We start from the raw sequence: 19,071 nt of genomic DNA on the forward strand, positions 1-19,071 counted from the left end.
GCGTGAGGAGAATTTTGGATAAAATGTATATTTATTCATTTATCTTGTAGGATGTAAGTATTGATGTTATTGGTATTAAATTCGACGTCTTTGCGGAAATAAAATTATGAATTAGCTATATCGCAAATTTGGTTGGTTGAGAAATTTAGAAAACAGTGTGCGGGCTGTTTTATGGCATACGTCGGTATTGGAAATGATGTTAATATTATTGGTATTGTTGTTGATGTTGATGGTTGCTGAATTGGAATTCGGGCTAGGCATATAAACAGGGGAGATGCTGCCTGATTTTTGGCAGAATATAAAATAGTATAATTTGAAATATGGTACAAATGTGCGATGACAGAGTCTAACGTCAGTATGAATCCTTTTAAATGTAGACTTACAAGCTTGGACGAATAAGTGTAGCTTATAGGCGGTCGAACAGGTATGTAAGGCTTACCCTTTCTTTCTTTTGGCATGATCTTTGTGAGACAAACAGACAAAGCATATGTATGATTTCAAAGAACCTCCTATTCTTAAAGCCACTAGGATGGCTAATGTTCTTGACTTCCGAAGAACTATTTTGCTATGTCTTGGTACAAGTGTGTGGTTCCAAAAGTTCTATGTTGATTTGATCCATAGCGATATTCGAAAGGTACTTGATATGATTATTGCTTTGATTTTCCAAAAATAGCTTCTGAAACTGAAACCTTCATAGAAGGTTCTGTACTAAAACGTCCATAACTTTTTCATACTAACTCGGATTGACTTGAAACGCGTTTATGACTCTCAAGTGTCGATTTATGTACGTACCCATCGAGTCTTGGAAATTTGTTCTATGTGCATATGTATATGAAGTGACCCCTCAAGAGAATTATGATCTTGTTCCATGTTCTCTTAACACTGTTATTCGTTGCTAGTCTCATCTTATAATGATTGTTCCTTCAAGGTGAGACAAAGCGACCATGGTTATTCCATAATGTAATCGGAGGTTACCGACCTTACGTCACTCCGATGGAGTTATAGCTTTTGATTGGGCTCTTATGCATGCTTAAGTTGTGATGATTACAACGCGCCTATACGGCCGGGCAGCACCGCTAAGGCGGGCGGCTTATGGATGATTACACCGCGCCTATATGGCCGGGCAGCACCGCTAAGTCGGGCGGCTTATGGATGATTACACCGCGCCTATATGGCCGGGCAGCACCGCTAAGGCGGGCGGCTTATGGATAATAACACCGTGTCTATATGGCACGGGCAGCACCACTAGTGGGCGGCGTGAGATGATTACCCCGGACGTGGGCTAATGATGATATTAGACTCAGACAGCTTATGTATGCATGAAAGTAAAAGTAAGCATGCATGATTCTGCCTTAAGAGGCAAGCAGCTACAGTTACACCTTTTCTTTTATCTTCCATATTTCCTTATTATATTGTTGTTCATGCTCTGTCCATATTATTATGTTATCATTCATGCCTTACATACTCAGTACATTGCTCGTACTGACATCCCTCCTTGTGGACGCTGCGTTTCATGCCACGCAGGTACACCCAGATGAGTAGCAGTCATTATAGAAGATGTTCCAGCAGAGTGGCAAGCTCCACTTGCCCCTGGAGTGTTGCCGGGTCAGAGTATTATGCTATGGTGTCTTGTTCGGAGTTAGAGACTTTGCAGACAGAGTCGTGGGTATAGAATGTCAGTTTTGGAAGCGGCTCCATCAGCCGATGCGTTATTCTGTGTTATGTGATAAATTTCCATATGATTATAGATTTTGTTTGATTTGAGAACAAAGAAAAAGAATATTTCTGAATGCCTTACTATGTATTTCATGTTTATTTGATTTAAAAGTTCAAAGAGGTTATGTATGTATTAAGAGTCAGAGGGTTCACTTGGCTCTAAGTAAGGGTCGGGTGCCCATCACACCCTAGTGAGATTAGGGTGTGACAAAGTGGTATCAGAGCAGGTTGTCCTAGGGGTTGTCTGCAAAGTCGTGTCCAGCAGAGTCCTGTTTATGGGTGTGAAGCCGGCCACATTTATAAACATGAGGCTGCAGGGCATCTAAGGATTGTTGACCTTCTTTTTGTCTTAGATCGTGCGATAGAGCCAAGTCATAGGAAATGAGATTCTTGGCACTAACCCTTGATTTTAGCAAATGCACAGTATCGATGGGGGAAGGTAAGTGATGATATGGGAAGTCATAGAGGCAAGTCTTGACATATTTATTCTGCTACCTGAAATTGGAAGCTCTGGATGGCTGGAATGTGTTATAAAGTTGTATGCTCTGTGAGGCATTATTGATATTTGCTGCATACAGATTTTGAATAGTAAGAATTGTAAAGGAGACCCGGTCAGAATTTTTCAAAATCAGGTCATTTAACTAGGTACACCTAACAGGAGGGAACGTGGAAAGGAAATATTGTAAGTGGACAATAAGTGGGATGAGTTGTTTCAGAAATGTTATGGATTGGTCATGGCATGAAGAATAATAGCGGGAAAGACGATTAGCAGTCCAGAGGATTAAAATGGATAACATCCGAGGTTTAGTAGGAGCAAGGTCTGTTGGAGGATTCGGAGAAAGTCGACAATCAGTTTTGCTGTAGATTATGATATAAAAATGGTGAGTGGGAATCCAAACAGACTGATACCTGAGTACTTATAAGTAATGGTGATGAAGGTGCTATCACTACTATCGGGAACCTAGGAATCTAGGACGAAAAGTAGTACACACATAAGTGAAAAGTGAATATTGAGGATTGAAAAGGGTAAAATAGTAATTGTAAAGAGAAAGACGTGTTACGAGAATGTTTCGGAATCTGTAAGACTTCGACTTGCTCCAGATCATGTAATAAAGGTTATGCGAGGAAGTGGACGCGATTATATCAGCATTAAGGCACCGGATTCCATCGAAGTTACGAGGTTAAGCGTGCTAAGGTGGGAGAAATCTTAGGATGGGTGACCCCCTGGGAAGTGCGCAAGAAATCCTATAAATTTAGACATAAGAGACAAATGAGAAGTTAGAGTAGCCTAAGGGAAACTAGAGTATACGGGATGGTTGGAGACCATAAGACGACGCGTAGGACGAGGCAGACTAGACTGGTGGAGAGACAGGAAGTGCATCACAACTCTGGAATTAGGATAGGCTTGAATAGCGTTTGGAAGTACTTTGTGGGCTAGTTGATAGTAATTATATATATATATGAATGCGTACGATATCCCACATGTGAATGTATTGGTGGGCATGTGATGTGTGTCCCAGCGACCGGTGCTACGGTATGCAAGGCCTCAATCGAGCAAGGGTACCGAAGTTCAAGTAACAAGAAAAGATATGGTACAAGTATTATAAGGTAAGCTGATGTTATTTTCACTACAGGTTAAGATTGGAAAATTCTAATACAACGATATTTGAAAAAGAAAGAAAGAGAATAAATGGAAGGTAAGGAGATCAAAATGTCGGAAAAAGTGAAAAGGGTAGGAAACAGGAGTGAGTAAGGCCTCCAAGAGAGACGACAGGCAGAGCACGAGACACGGGGCCACTCGGGTAAATATTTGAAGGTAGGCGTGTAAAAAGGATTAAAGTGTGGTAGTATGGAACACAAAGAGGAAGGTGTGGGGTTAGAAACGAATTTCAATGAGTGGGACTAAGAGGATAGTGACTATGACGAGGAGTGAGAAGTAAGAGAAGGAATGGTTCGACCGTGCAAGGATGCTAAGAGACTTAGCTCTCGAGAGGGATACAAAGGAATAAATGTGTGGCCATATTGGTATGGTTGCCTCAGATATGGGAAAGCTATTGATGTACTAGGACCTCCTTAAAAGGGGGGAAGAACGTATTGAACTTGAAAGGAATTATGATGCTCTCAAGCTCCAGAAGGGAAATTTATTAGTTCGGGGCCGGAGTTCGAAACATATCGGCATACCAGAAAGATATCAGAAAGAAGCAGAACCGAATGTGAATAACCTGGTAAGGCAATTTATGTGGTAAGTGCAATAAGGTCAATCAGAAAGAGTTACAGGTTAAGTATGCTTACCCCCCCCCCCCCCCCCCCCCCCGAGGTTTATTCAGTTTTATACGCACTGTTACGAATGAGAACAAGGAGTGGTACTCTATAAAGTTGATTATGATTGGGATATAATGAGAATGTAGCGAGAACTCTAATATACAGTAAGTAAAGTATAGCGAGGAAACGACTAAAGAGGTGACATATTCTATGTGAATAGAGAGTGAATGCAAGTGTGACACCAATAAGCGAGCCAAGAAGCAGTGGATAAGAAAGCTTATAAGACCTTGTTAGGAAAAGGATCAGCATAATAAGGATAAGAGGGAATGAGTATGATAAGGGTTTGAAGCAAAGAGTGGATTGTATAGAAGTAATATATTTTGAAAAGCAAAGCGGTACTGCGTTAAGAATAAGGTTCCTTGTGCGAGGAACAAAGGATTAATTATAAAACGATATGGGTATAGAAAAAAAAAGGGTACATGAATTCAAGATTGGAGGTGAGGCAATGGATTTGCGAAGGATATAAGTAAGACCCTAAAAGGGGGGAAGCAAGTAAGGAAAGCATAAGTGTAGAGATCGAAATGATGAGTCCAAAGATATGACACGTATAGACCCTAAGACAAAAGTGGGAGTTATATGAAAATGATATAGTTGTTATCATTATACATTTCAGTACGGACATCAAGTGAATCGATGAAAGGAATAGAGTGATTGAAGGGTGTCTTTTAAGATTGGACGGAAAATAATTCGTGAAGAATAAAAGGAATTGAACGATATTCCAATGAAGGGGGCAAATATTGACGAGATATTGGAATAACTACGATGCTGATTATGGTGTGATCACCCAGTAAAGGGAGGCTACAAAACAGCGCGAGCTGGACGACTAAATAATCAAGCCGTAGAAAATAAACGCCATAATGTATCGATTATGATCGCATTAAAGGAAGGATGATCCGATAATGGGATGTGTCCGAGAAGGGGATTACGGACAGAATACGAAATTGGTTTAAACATTCGAGGACGAATGTTCCAAAGGGGGGAAGGATGTTATACCCCGCATTTTCAGAGCCTGAGCGTGACATGTGCTTCCTCAGACATTGACAATCACATTGTTACTACAAAATTTAAACTCACGTTGATAGTAGTATATTTCGTATTTTTGCACGTTGGATTAGTCGTAAGCGGAGGTGGGGTCCGCACATCGAGATTTTTTTTAGGAACACGTGAAAAGTTATATGAACCACATATGTGAAGTTAAGCACAACTCAAGAAGAACCCATGAGCCAAATCAAAGTGGAAGCCCTCCAAACAAATATTTTTAAGTTACGTTTTTGGGTGATCTCACTTCGGGAGGCCATAACCCCATCGGTGTTTGGGAATTTGGGAAATCCCCCAGAATGAATGTTGTAGATAATTGAATTATCTTTCCAACCATAGGTCGTGGGTCCACAGGCGACGTCGAGATAAGGAGATATGGACTTTTTAAGGCAGAAAGGTCAGTGGGCTAGGCCCAATCCGGGCCCAACCGGGTTAGGCCCATGACCCATGCCTATTTAAATGAGATTTCCGCCCTTTCTCCTCATTTTTCAGACCAAAAACCCAGAAAATTCTGTATAGAGAGAGAAAAAGAGTCTTGGAGAAGAAAAACAAATTTTGATCGAAATCTGAGACCCGAATCCCGAAGCTCATGAAGAGAAAAGTGTTGTACGTCGCGTTGTCTTCAATTTGAAATACAAATCAACCAAAAAGAAGAGGGTGGACGTGGTGGCTGCACACTTGAGGTAATATTAAGGTTTCTTTTCATTGCTAGCAAGTTTATTTAGAGTTTTAACGAACTAGAACGGAGAAAATAGTGTGATAAATTCGTTTATCGGTGTGGTTGGATTATGGTTTGAGGGTTGAGGAGAATTTAGGATAAAATGTATATTTATTTATTTATCTTGTAGGATGTAAGTATTGATGTTATTGGTATTAAATTCGACGTCTTTGCGGAAATAAAATTATGAATTAGCTATATCGCAAATTTGGTTGGTTGAGAAATTTAGAAAACAGTGTGCGGGCTGTTTTATGGCATACGTCGGTATTGGAAATGATGTTAATATTATTGGTATTGTTGTTGATGTTGATGGTTGCTGAATTGGAATTCGGGCTAGGCATATAAACAGGGGAGATGCTGCCCGATTTTTGGCAGAATATAAAATAGTATAATTTGAAATATGGTACAAATGTGCGATGACAGAGTCTAACGTCAGTATGAATCCTTTTAAATGTAGACTTACAAGCTTGGACGAATAAGTGTAGCTTATAGGCGGTCGAACAGGTATGTAAGGCTTACCCTTTCTTTCTTTTGGCATGATCTTTGTGAGACAAACAGACAAAGCATTTGTATGATTTCAAAGAACCTCCTATTCTTAAAGCCACTAGGATGGCTAATGTTCTTGACTTCCGAAGAACTATTTTGCTATGTCTTGGTACAAGTGTGTGGTTCCAAAAGTTCTATGTTGATTTGATCCATAGCGATATTCGAAAGGTACTTGATATGATTATTGCTTTGATTTTCCAAAAATAGCTTCTGAAACTGAAACCTTCACAGAAGGTTCTGTACTAAAACGTCCATAACTTTTTCATACTAACTCGGATTGACTTGAAACGCGTTTATGACTCTCAAGTGTCAATTTATGTACGTACCCATCGAGTCTTGGAAATTTGTTCTATGTGCATATGTATATGAAGTGACGCATCAAGAGACTTATGATCTTATTCTATGTTCTCTTAACGTTGTTATTCGTTGCTAGTCTCATCTTATAATGATTGTTCCTTAAAGGTGAGACAAAGCGAACATGGTTATTCCATAATGTAATCGGACGTTACCGACCTTACGTCACTACGATGGAGTTATAGCTTTTGATTGGGCTCTTATGCATGCTTAAGTTGTGATGATTACAACGCGCCTATACGGTCGGGCAGCACCGCTAAGGCGGGCGGCTTATGGATGATTACACCGCGCCTATATGGCCGGGCAGCTCCGCTAAGGCGGGCGACTTATGGATGATTACACCGCGCCTATATGGCCGGGCAGCACCGCTAAGGCGGGCGGCTTATGGATAATAACACCGTGTCTATATGGCACGGGCAGCACCACTAGTGGGCGGCGTGAGATGATTACCCCGGACGTGGGAGGCCCGGACGCGGGCTAATGATGATATTTGACTCAGACAGCTTATGTATGCATGAAAGTAAAAGTAAGCATGCATGATTCCGCCTTAAGAGGCAAGCAGCTACAGTTACACCTTTTCTTTTATCTTCCATATTTCCTTATTATATTGTTGTTCATGCTCTGTCCATATTATTATGTTATCATTCATGCCTTACATACTCAGTACATTGCTCGTACTGACGTCCCTCCTTGTGGACGCTGCGTTTCATGCCACGCAGGTACACCCAGATAAGTAGCAGTCATTATAGAAGATGTTCCAGCGGAGCGGCAAGCTCCACTTGCCCCTGGAGTGTTGTCGGGTCAGAGTATTATGCTATGGTGTCTTGTTCGGAGTTAAAGACTTTGCAGACAGAGTCGTGGGTATAGAATGTCAATTTTGGAAGCGGCTCCATCAGCCAATGCGTCATTCTGTGTTATGTGATAAATTTCCATATGATTACAGATTTTGTTTGATTTGAGAACAAAGAAAAAGAATATTTCTGAATGCCTTACTATGTATTTCATGTTTACTTGATTTAAAAGTTTAAAGAGGTTATGTATGTATTAAGAGTCAGAGGGTTCGCTCGGCTCTAAGTAAGGATCGGGTGCCCATCACACCCTAGTGAGATTAGGGTGTGACAGTCTATAGTCATAGAGGAGTATATGTTAATTCTCTATCTATAGTTCATTTCAATGAAATGCCATAAATGCTTGTCTACTTGTGGATTGTTCATATGTTTCATGTCAATAGATTGTGTCTTACTTGGGGCGTGGCTGCACAAGGTGGCATAAATGTTTGCCCTAGAAATGTTACTGATGCAGGAATTTCTACATGGGTGCTGCGCCTACAGTTTTAGACATGATAATAAACGCACCTCATAATATGCAGAGGCCACTACCAAGGAAGATATCAGTAATGACTGGCGGTGAACCACCTCCTTTGCAAGTGCTATCCAAGATGGAGAAGCTCAACTCATATGGTCTAACTGATACACATGGTCCTGCAACGGTTTGCACTTGGAAACCTGAATGAACTCTTTGTCACTTGATGAGGAGGCAACAATCAAGGCTCGCCAAGGATTGCACCATATTGGTATGGAGGAAGTAGATATGAAAGTCGTAGGTTCAATGAAGAGCATATCACCACATGCAAAAACCATGGGTGAGGTAATGTTCAGAGGAAACTGTCATGACCTAAATCGATGAGTCGTGACGAGTGCCCGACCACTACTGACCAAGCACCCCTAAACTCGTACTTGCATCTTACTAAGCAACATGGTGGCCCATATATAGCTTATAACTGCGCTATACTAACTTCTGTAAGATTAACACAATAGACTCTGCATCAAGAACTCACAACCAACATATATATATATATATATATATATATATATACATAGATACATACGTGCTGAGGACAACAGTGCAAGCTGACTAGGCCGCTACATACCCATTATATATATATATATATATATATATATGTCAGAATAGCATACCAAAAGATACTGCAGCTCCGAACCAAGTGGAGCGCACTGACTGCAGCTGAGTGGATGACCTACTGGGCTGGGTCACTGGTCTGGCTACTTGAACCTGCGGGTATGAATGCAGCATCCACAAGAAAGGACGTTAGTACGAATAATGTATTGAGTATGTAAGGCATGAATGCAACATAACAAGAGATGAGGAAAATAACATGAGATAAAGATAACCTGTTGTCACGACCCGACTAGGGGCCATGACGGGTACCCGAGGCTAACTAACGAGCACCAGTCATTCTATTGCTTATCATACTCATTGAGCGTATATTCATTAAAATAATACTCAAATTGTAGGAAAACCATTTTTCATTTGGAAACATAATTACTTTTATATACATAAGCCCATCGCATATCAAAATAATACATATATACAATAGTAACATCGTGAGACCACATTACCCACACATGCGTATCTACGAGCCTCTACTAGAGTACTAGACATATGGACGGGACAAGACCCTGTCGTGCCCAAAATACATATGTACCTATATACACAAAAGAATAAACCAAATAGCACCTCCGGAGAAATAGAGTGCTCCTATAAATCTGCTGATAACTTCTACGAGTCTGGATCACCTCCCTGTCTACCTATGGGCATGATCACAGAGTCCAAGAAGAAAGGACGTCGGTACGAATATTGTACTGAGTATGTAAGGCATGAATGAAACGAACATGATAGAGAAATCATAAATCATAGGATGAAGATACAACCTACGTAACTTTTAAGGGTGGATATGCTTCATACGTATATCATATATATATATATAACCGTAGTACATGTATCATCATAGCGCATACATCATTGTATCATATAAATCATCATCGTTAACCCGCGTCCGGGTAACCATCATATGCCGCCCACTAGTGGTGATCATGCCCGGCCCTCTAGGTTCGGTGTAAATATAGCAGCCCGCCTTAGCGGTGACATGCCCGGCCATTTAGGCACGGTGGAATCATATGCAGCCGCCATCGCGGTGACATGCCCGACCAACTAGGCACGGTGGAATCGTATCGTCATACAATCAATCATTAATCTCATCATTATTACACATCTCATAGGCATATCATAATCTTATCATAGCTTAACATCCTCATACATTCATCATTAATCCTACATTAGAACTTAGAGGTAACCATAGCTATGTCGGGGTGACATAAGGTCGGGAACCCCCGATTATGTAATGGAGTAATCATAATCGTCATGTCTCACCTTGGAGGAACAAGCATTTTAAGGTGAGTGTGCACAAGGAAAATCATCAATGAAATTATACTTAGGAACATTAGCTTCATGGACATCTTATGTTGCTCTAGGATTCTTCATACTTATATTCATCATCATCATCATCATTATCATACTTGTGACGTATCTCCTTTCATTGTCATGTGCGCATGTAGCTCTGTATAGTCATGGACTCATAATTGCCATTATATAGGAAGACCATAGAGAATTAGGAAAATTCATGCCTTAGAAGGAAAGGATTAGCCTTACATACCTCTTTCGTTTAGCTAGTCTGTCATTTGATCGTTCTTCTTTGTTGCTTGCGTTTGTACCTTCAAGAAAGTTCATACTCATATTAGACAATTGATAACATAAGCGTGGTTGAACTAAGCTAGAGAAATTCGAGCATCGTCTCCTTTATTTATACTACTTTCTCCATATCATATATCAACTCCAAAACGTCAATAATATCATATTAATATCATCATCAATGACTTTTATCAAATTCATCATTATCCAATCCCCACAATTTCCTCTCAAGGTCATCCATAATCATGATCATAGCACAACATTACATTCATTCTCATCTAATGTTTCTATCATGCTCTTGACATTATTCATAACGTAATCGCAATCTCAACATATCAATATTCATGATTCATTCCCAACTATTACCCAAAAATGGCACTATTCCCACATTCATGACCCATCTTCTAATTCCTTCTACAATCCAAGTGTTTCAACTTTTCAATACCTTAAATAACATGGAAATACCATAAAACTCACCTTAGATAGTGTAGAAATAAGCCTTGAGTTGAAATATCTCTCTTGCACCAAAACCCTAATTCACTTCCATTGATATTCCTTGGCTTGGATGAACTTTTATGTGTCTCTTACACTTAATTTTGTGGGTTTCATGAAGTGGATCTTTGGTTTCACTTGGATTCTTGTATATGAAGTGTGTGGAAGCTTCTAGAGAAGTCTTGAGTCGTGGAGGAGAAATGGGAATGAAATAAATGAACTTGGGTGCTCTTTTTATAACTTAAAAATCTGTCCCGACATTATTATACGGACTCTTATACGGTTCGTATAAATTTATACGGTCCGTATAAGTGACCGTGAAATTTCTTCATCAACCATCCTTTTCTGTGTCAATTATACGACACATTATACAGTCTGTATAATGTTATACGGTCCGTATAAGTGACCGTGAAATCAGCCCATTAACAACTTCATTTTGTGACCATTATACGACACATTATACGGTCCGTATAATTTTATACGGTCCGTATAAGTGATCTTATAATCCCATCAGTGAGGGACCTTCACTGTGATGGTTCTGCGGACCATTATACGGACCGTATAATCGGTCGTATAATCCACCTCTTCTCTGATTTTGGTTCTCGTCACTTCATTGGATCTCAAATCCTCGTGGGACCTTCTTGATACTTGTTTAACACCTCGTTAACAATCTTAGGGATATTATAATTCTTCTCCAAAACATTACTAAGCCATCATTAATTCGATACTCATAAACTCTGTCCGGTACGCAACATATATCTTGCTTTCCTTGACTACTTTCGTCTCCTACCTTCTACGTCTTTGAAATCTTACTTAAAATCATCAAATGGTATTTCTTTCTTATCGAAATATCACATGCATCGTGCCCTTCGTTATTCTACTCACTGTACGTTAACAGAAAATTTTCCGGGGTGTAACATCCTTCCCTCCTTTTGGAGCAATCGTCCTCGAATGTTAAGCACTTGGGAATTCTATAAAAATTTCACCATAGCTTCCCCTATAATATGGCACTACCATCCTGTCACAACAACCCATAATAACATTTCCTCACAGGGCTACAACATAATAACAATATAAGTTGGTCACACACGACCCATATGAGTAAAAGAAAGCATTCATACCTCATAATCCTGGTGTCTCATCGTGGATTTCTTCTGAGGACTGAAATAAATGCGGGTAGTTGGACTTCATACTCTCTTCTACTTCCCAAGTCATTTCTTCTCGGTTGTTATTTCACCATAAGACTTTAACTGAGGCTACTTCCTTATTCTGAAATCTTCGTACTTGCCTGTCTAATATGGCAATGGGCACTTCCTCATAAACTAGTTTTTTTGTCACTTGGACATTATCTATTGGGAAAATCCTCGTAGGATCTCCAACGCACTTGCGGAGTATTGAGACATGGAAAACTGAATGGACTGATTCAAGTTCTGAAGGCAAGTCCAATTCATAAGCTACTTGACCCACCTTGCGGATAATTTTATAGGGTCCAATGTATCGAGGACTTAACTTTCCCTTCTTGCCAAATCTTATCACACCTTTCATTGGTGACACCTTCAAGAATACCCAATCATCAACTTGAAATTCTAGGTCTTGCCGGCGGTTTTCCGCATAAGACTTCTGGCGACTTTGGGCTATCAACAATCGATCTCGGATCACTTTGACTTTTTCTACCGCTTGCTAAATCAACTCAGGGCCTATTAGTTGTACTTCTCCTATTTCAAACCATCCAATCGGGGATCTACACTTCCTTCCATATAAAGCTTCATACGGAGCCATTTGGATACTGGAATGCTAGTTATTGTTGTATGCAAACTCAATAAGGGGTAGGTGATCATCCCAACTACCACCGAAATCTAGTACACATGCCCGTAGCATATCTTCCAAAGTATGAATAGTACATTCGGCTTGCCCATCAGTTTGCGGATGCAATGCCGTGCTGAGCTTTACTTGAGTAGCTAGACCTTCTTGGAAGGATTTCCAGAACATGACTGTAAATTGCGCTCCTCTATCTGTGATGACGGATATCGGAATACCATGGAGTCGCACAATCTCTTTGAGATACATCCTTGCATAATCTTCTGCTGAGTATGTGGTCCTGACCGGAAGAAAACGAGCTGCTTTCATGAGTCTATCCACGATCACCCATATAGAATCATAATTGCCTCGGGAATGGGGTAACCCCACAATAAAGTCCATGTTGATCACTTCCCATTTCCAAGTAGGGATTTCCATTGCCTGAAATAATCCTTCTGGCTTTTGATGTTCGACTTTTACCTGCTGGTAATTTGGACATTGGGCTACAAATTCTGCTATATCTCTCTTCATGCCATCCCACCAATACATCAACTTGAGATCATAATACATCTTCGTTGCACCTGGGTGGATAGAATACCGAGAATAATGAGCCTCTTCTAGAATCCGACGGTGCAATTCTGCAACATTTGGAACACATAGCCTGTCTCGGTATCTAAGAATTCCATCCATCGAAGTTTCAAATGGGGACTTCTCTTTCTCATGAAGTGTGTCCCGGTAATGGCTCAACTGAGAATCTTCATATTGACGCTCTTTCACTTCCATATTCAAGGACGAAACTGTGGGATTATTAATGCCAACTCTTGCACTATCTGAATCAATTAGATGTACTCCAAGATTAGCCAGTTGGTGGAGCTCAAGAATTAATTCTTTCTTTTCCGGAGGAACATCGCATAAGCTGCCCATTGATCGGTGGCTAAGCACATCAGCTACCACATTTGCCTTTCCGGGGTGGTATAAAATCCTCACATCATAATCTTTCAATAATTCTAACCACCACCTCTGCCGCAAATTCAACTCCTTCTGTTTGAAAATGTATTGAAGACTCTTGTGATCTGTATAGACATCAACATGCACACCATACAAGTAATGTCTCAACATCTTTAATGCATGAACAACTGTAGCTAATTCGAGATTATGAGTTGGGTAGTTCTTTTCATGTTTCTGCAGCTGCCTTGAAGCATAAGCAATGACTTTACCGTGCTGCATTAACACACATCCTAACCCAACACCGGAAGCATCACAATATACAATGTAACCATCCGGCCCTTTTGGGAATGTCAAGACTGGGGCTGAGGTTAATTTGTCCTTCAACTCTTGGAAACCGCATTCACAAGCATCATTCCACTGGAACTTAGCTGAATTTTGGGTTAGCTTCGTCAATGGGGCTGAAATAGACAAGAATCCCTCTACGAACCTTCTATAGTACCCTGCCAATCCCAGAAAACTACGGACCTCCGTTGGCGTCGTAGGCCTTGGCCAAGCCTTCACAGCTTCGATTTTCTGAATGTCAACTCGGATGCCATCATCTGAATTAACATGACCCAGAAATGTCACAGAATTCAGCCAAAACTCGCACTTTGAAAACTTTGCATACAATTCTTGGGTTCGAAGAATGCCAAGAACAATACGTAAATGGTCGGCATGTTCTGATTCTGTGCGAGAGTATACCAGAATATCGTCAATGAATACTATTACGAATAGATCCAAGAGAGGCCTGAATATGTTATTCATCAAATTCATCAGGAGCATTAATTAACCCAAATGACATCACCCGGAATTCGTAATGGCCATATCTCGTTCTAAAAGTTGTTTTGGGAATATCTTCTTCTCTAACTCTCAATTGATGATAGCCCGATATTAAGTCTATTTTGGAAAACCACTTGGCACCCTGTAGTTGATCAAACAAGTCATCAATCCTTGGGAGAGGGTATTTGTTCTTTATCGTTACCATGTTCAATTGCCTATAGTCGAGTATTTGTTCTTTATCGTTACCATGTTCAATTGCCTATAGTCGATGCACATTCGTAGGGAGCCATCTTTCTTTCTTACAAATAGGACATGTGCTCCCCACGGTGATGAACTGGGTCTAATAAATCCCTTCTTAAGAAAATCTTTCAACTGTGCCTTTAGCTCTTTCAATTCTGCCGGAGCCATTCGGTAAGGAGGGATAGAGATAGGATTAGTGTCCGGCAACACATCAATAGAGAAATCGATCTCTCTTTCCGGAGGAAGGCCTGGGAGTTCATCTGGAAATACATCTAGAAATTCATTTACTACCGGAACGGACTGGAAAGTTGGCGACTTTGCTTTGGTATCATGAATTCGGACTAAATGATAAATATAGCCCTTAGCTATCATCTTCCTTACCTTAAGGTAGGAAATAAACCTACCTTTTGGAAAGGCTGTATTACCCATCCATTCAAACACGGGCTCTCCCGAAAATTGAAATCGAACTACTTTCATTCGGCAATCAACATTTGTATAACATGAGGCGAACCCCAATACGACCAGCAACATACGGAGTAATATAAGATAGGGTAGAACTCGGATCTATCAATGCATACACATTATGGGAAAATATGGATAATATACCTGTAACCACATTCGGGGAGGACTCAAGATCCTGTCGTCCGGCTAAAGCGTACATACGGGGCTGAGTGGCACCCGAAGTAGATGCTCCCCCTCTGCCTCTACCTCGACCTGCTGGTATCTAGGAAGTCTGCCCTACTGGGCGCACTGAAGAAGAACCAGCCGCTGATCCTGTGGGCTGAACCCTACCTCTACCATACCTCGAGGGACAATCTCGCATCAAGTGCCCAGTCTGTCCACAAACATAGCAAGCATCTGTGCCCTGGCGACACAACCCTGAATGTAATTTACCACACTGACTACATCGCGGCACTTGTGGTATCCTCTGACCATGATCACCCCCAAACTGAGAACCCGAAGCTCTCGAACTCTAACCTTGTCCTGAAAGAACGGAGCTATCAAATATCCTATCTGCAAATCGTGGAGGTGCACTAGTCACCGACTAGCCTGAATGTCTGGAATAGTTCTGCCTCGATCCCCCTCTATAAACACTACCTGCCCCCATAGATTTGGCCCTCTTGCTTTGCCTCCTATTAGTATCACTATCACCCATTTGTGGATATTATTGTCCTTCGAAATTTTGGGCATGGGCTTGAATTCGGTAAATAACCATCCCATCTTGCAACGAAGCCGTCAAATAATCCTTGAATAAATGTGGCCCGAAGCTACTCACAAACCTGTGCACCATATCTCCCATATCAACCACCATAGTCGGAGCATATCTAGCGAATGAATTAAACTGAAGGCTATACTCCCGGGCACTCATATTTCCTTGTTTCAAATTTAAAAATCTATCCGCTCTAGCTCGACGGACCTCGGGTGGCAAATAATGGCGAATGAAGGCATCCACAAATTCTTGCCTAACGGGAGGAGGTGCATTCTCTTTCCTTGGCGATATCCAATTATTATACCATAATACCGCCACATCTCAGAGTCTATAAGATGCCAACTCTACGGATTCAATTTCGGAGGCATGAATAATCTTCAACGTCCTCATCATCTCATCAATAAAACTTTGCGGATCTTTATTCGGCTTTGACCCGAAAAATTATAGAGGATTCAAGCTCATGAAATCACGGGCTCTAGTACTAGCTGCCCGATCACTTGGACCCGCATTCTGCCGCTGTGCCTGGGCGGCAACTAACTGTGTCAATAACTGAATAGCCTCGGTCACTTGTTGACCCGAAGCAACCGGTGGAGGAACTGGAGCTGAAGCTCCTCCTTGTTCTTCTACATTGGGCGGGGTGGAGGAAGTATTATATGGGGCCTCATTATATGACTCGCTCTCTTCTACATTCATTGGCGACTCTCTTTCTACCCGCCTTTTAATCGTAGTCTTGCCCTTCTGGGCGGCTGTAGCTTTTCCCTTTGGCGGCATTTTTGAAATCATAGCACACTATTAAGAGGAGAAAATCTTATAACACCGCTCTATCGCACGATCTCTTAGGATGAAAGATGGTCATTTTTCCTAAATGTCGTGGAGCCTCCTGTTTATTTGTCACGACCCAGCTAGGGGCCGTGACGGGTACCCGGGGTTAACCACCGAGCACCACTCGTTCTACTACTCGTCTTACTCATTTAATGCTCTTTTATCAACTTTATACTCAAATTACAAGAAAATCATATTTTATATGGAAACATAAATACTTTATATACATTTACCTCTCGGCCATCATAATAAAATAATATATACATATAATAGCATCTCGTGAGACCATCTAACCCACACTGAGTATCTACGAGCCTCTACTGGAGTGCTACACATAAGGACGGGACAAGACCCCGTCATGCCCAAAGATACATATACATGAATATACACAAAAGAATCATCATAAGCACCTCCAAACAAAGGAGTGCTTTCAATCAGCTGACAGCTACTGCTGGTCTGGGTTGAGCTCTCCTCCCTGTCTACTTGTGGGCATGATCACAACGTCCAAAGAAAACGGACGTCCGTACGAATATTGTACTGAGTGTGAGAGGCATAAACAAGGAAATATGGCAATGATATACAAGAAGTATCAATATGGAATAGCTGTATCTGACTATCAAGTGTAAAAGAAGTAATGCATGCCGGCTTACTCATAGTCATCATCATGTCATGTGTGCATAAATATATAAGCTGCCCGCCCATATAGGTACGGTGTAATAATGTATAAGCTACCCGTCCATATCGGATCGGTGTGATAATCATAACATTAGACTGCGTCCAGGCCTCCCGCGTCCGGGGTATCATCTTATGTCACCCACTAGTGGTTTCTGCCCATGCCATTTGGCCATGGTGTATCGTATAGCTGCCCGCCTTGGCGGTGACTTCCCGGCTAACTAGGTGCGGTGTTATATCATCATCATACATGCTCATCATAATATGCTTATCGTAACATACTTATAATAATATATGCATAAGGCTTATGGAAAATATTACTCGACCGGGGTGACGTAAGGTCGTGATCTCCCGATTTCATTATGGAGTAATCATTAACATTCTGCCTCACCTTGAAGGAACTAACATATAAGGTGAGTGTGAGCGATAAATAACATCATGCCATTTTAAGATCATCATATCATATCTCTTATCTTATATTACCATTCATAGATATAGGCTTTTAGCTTTCCGGAATATCGGAACTCATGAAGAGGAAGAAAAATTATGCTAGGAGATTCATGCCATTAGAAAGAAATGACTAGCCTCACATACCTTTGGCATTTAACTAAGCTATCGTTCGCTTGTTCTCCTTCGATACCACGTTTCTACCTTCAAAAGAGAATTCGCATTTACGTTAGTTAATCGACTGTAAGAACGCGCTACTGTTTTTAGGGAAAATTGGGCGACACTTCCTTTGGTTATACTACTTTTCCCACATTCTATATCAACTCCCACATGCTCACAACAACATTCACAATATCGCAATCAACAATCATCATTTATATACATTAACCACAATCCACCATTTTTCTTCAATTTCTCCACATTTGTGGTTAGAGCTTACTATCGCGTCTCCTCATATCTAATACTTATTTCGTGGCCTAAATTTCATTTATAATGTATTCATAATCACAACACTCCATCATTCATAATCCAATCCAACTACTATCCAACCATGACATTATTCACTTACGAATGACCCATTTCCTATGTCTTTTTACAATTCAAGTATCCTAACCTTCCAATACCTTAAATAACATTTTTTAGTCATGAAACGTACCTTAGATGATGGTTGATAAAGTCTTGAATTGAATTACTCCTTTTGCACCAAAACCCTACTTTACTTCCTTTGGGTTTCCTTGAGAAAGATGAACTTTAGTGCGATTCTTGCACTTGATTTCGTGGGTTTTATGTAGTTGATCACTAATTTCCTTTGGTTCTCTTGTGATGAAGAGTAGAGAGTATTCTAGAGGCTTCTTGAGAGAAATATCGTGGAGTTGAAATGAATTGAATGAGGTTAGGTCTCCTTTTAATGACTTAAAATCTAATCTGGAATGAGCAGTGACTGAAGTGTACAGTGGTCGAAACCCAGTTTACGGTCCGTATTCCAGTTTATGGGTCATATATCGTGGTCGTATTTAAGCATATCAAAACCAGAGAGGTATACTGGAAATCATGGTGATTAACGATCACGGTTTACGGGTCGTATTTCGATTTGCGGTCCGTATTCTGAGTCGTATTTAACCATTTAGACATTTGGCAGAAAGTTGAAGTTTTAGAATGTTGGAAGACGATAGCAGTTTACGGTCCATAAACCACTTTACGGGCCGTATTCAATTTTACGACCAACTGGGCCGAAGTGTAAATCTGCAACTTTCACATTTTCAAAACTCATAAGTAGTCATCCCCTTCTTAGTAAAACATCGTACACTCATACTCTTCGTTGGTCTATTCATTGTACATTCACGGAGAAATTTCCGAGGTGTAACACTCTTCCCCCCTTTTGGAA

At 40.7% G+C, this 19,071-nt stretch overlaps 1 pseudogene; it reads left to right on the forward strand.

Annotated features, from left to right (window-relative positions):
- The first annotated feature begins 2,145 nt into the window (after positions 1-2,145).
- Positions 2,146-19,071, forward strand: part of LOC132637603 (butanoate--CoA ligase AAE1-like) — a 105,748-nt pseudogene continuing 88,822 nt past the window's right edge.

The sequence above is a fragment of the Lycium barbarum genome, chromosome 4, assembly GCF_019175385.1.
Source record: "Lycium barbarum isolate Lr01 chromosome 4, ASM1917538v2, whole genome shotgun sequence".
Classification (NCBI taxonomy): Eukaryota; Viridiplantae; Streptophyta; class Magnoliopsida; order Solanales; family Solanaceae; genus Lycium; species Lycium barbarum.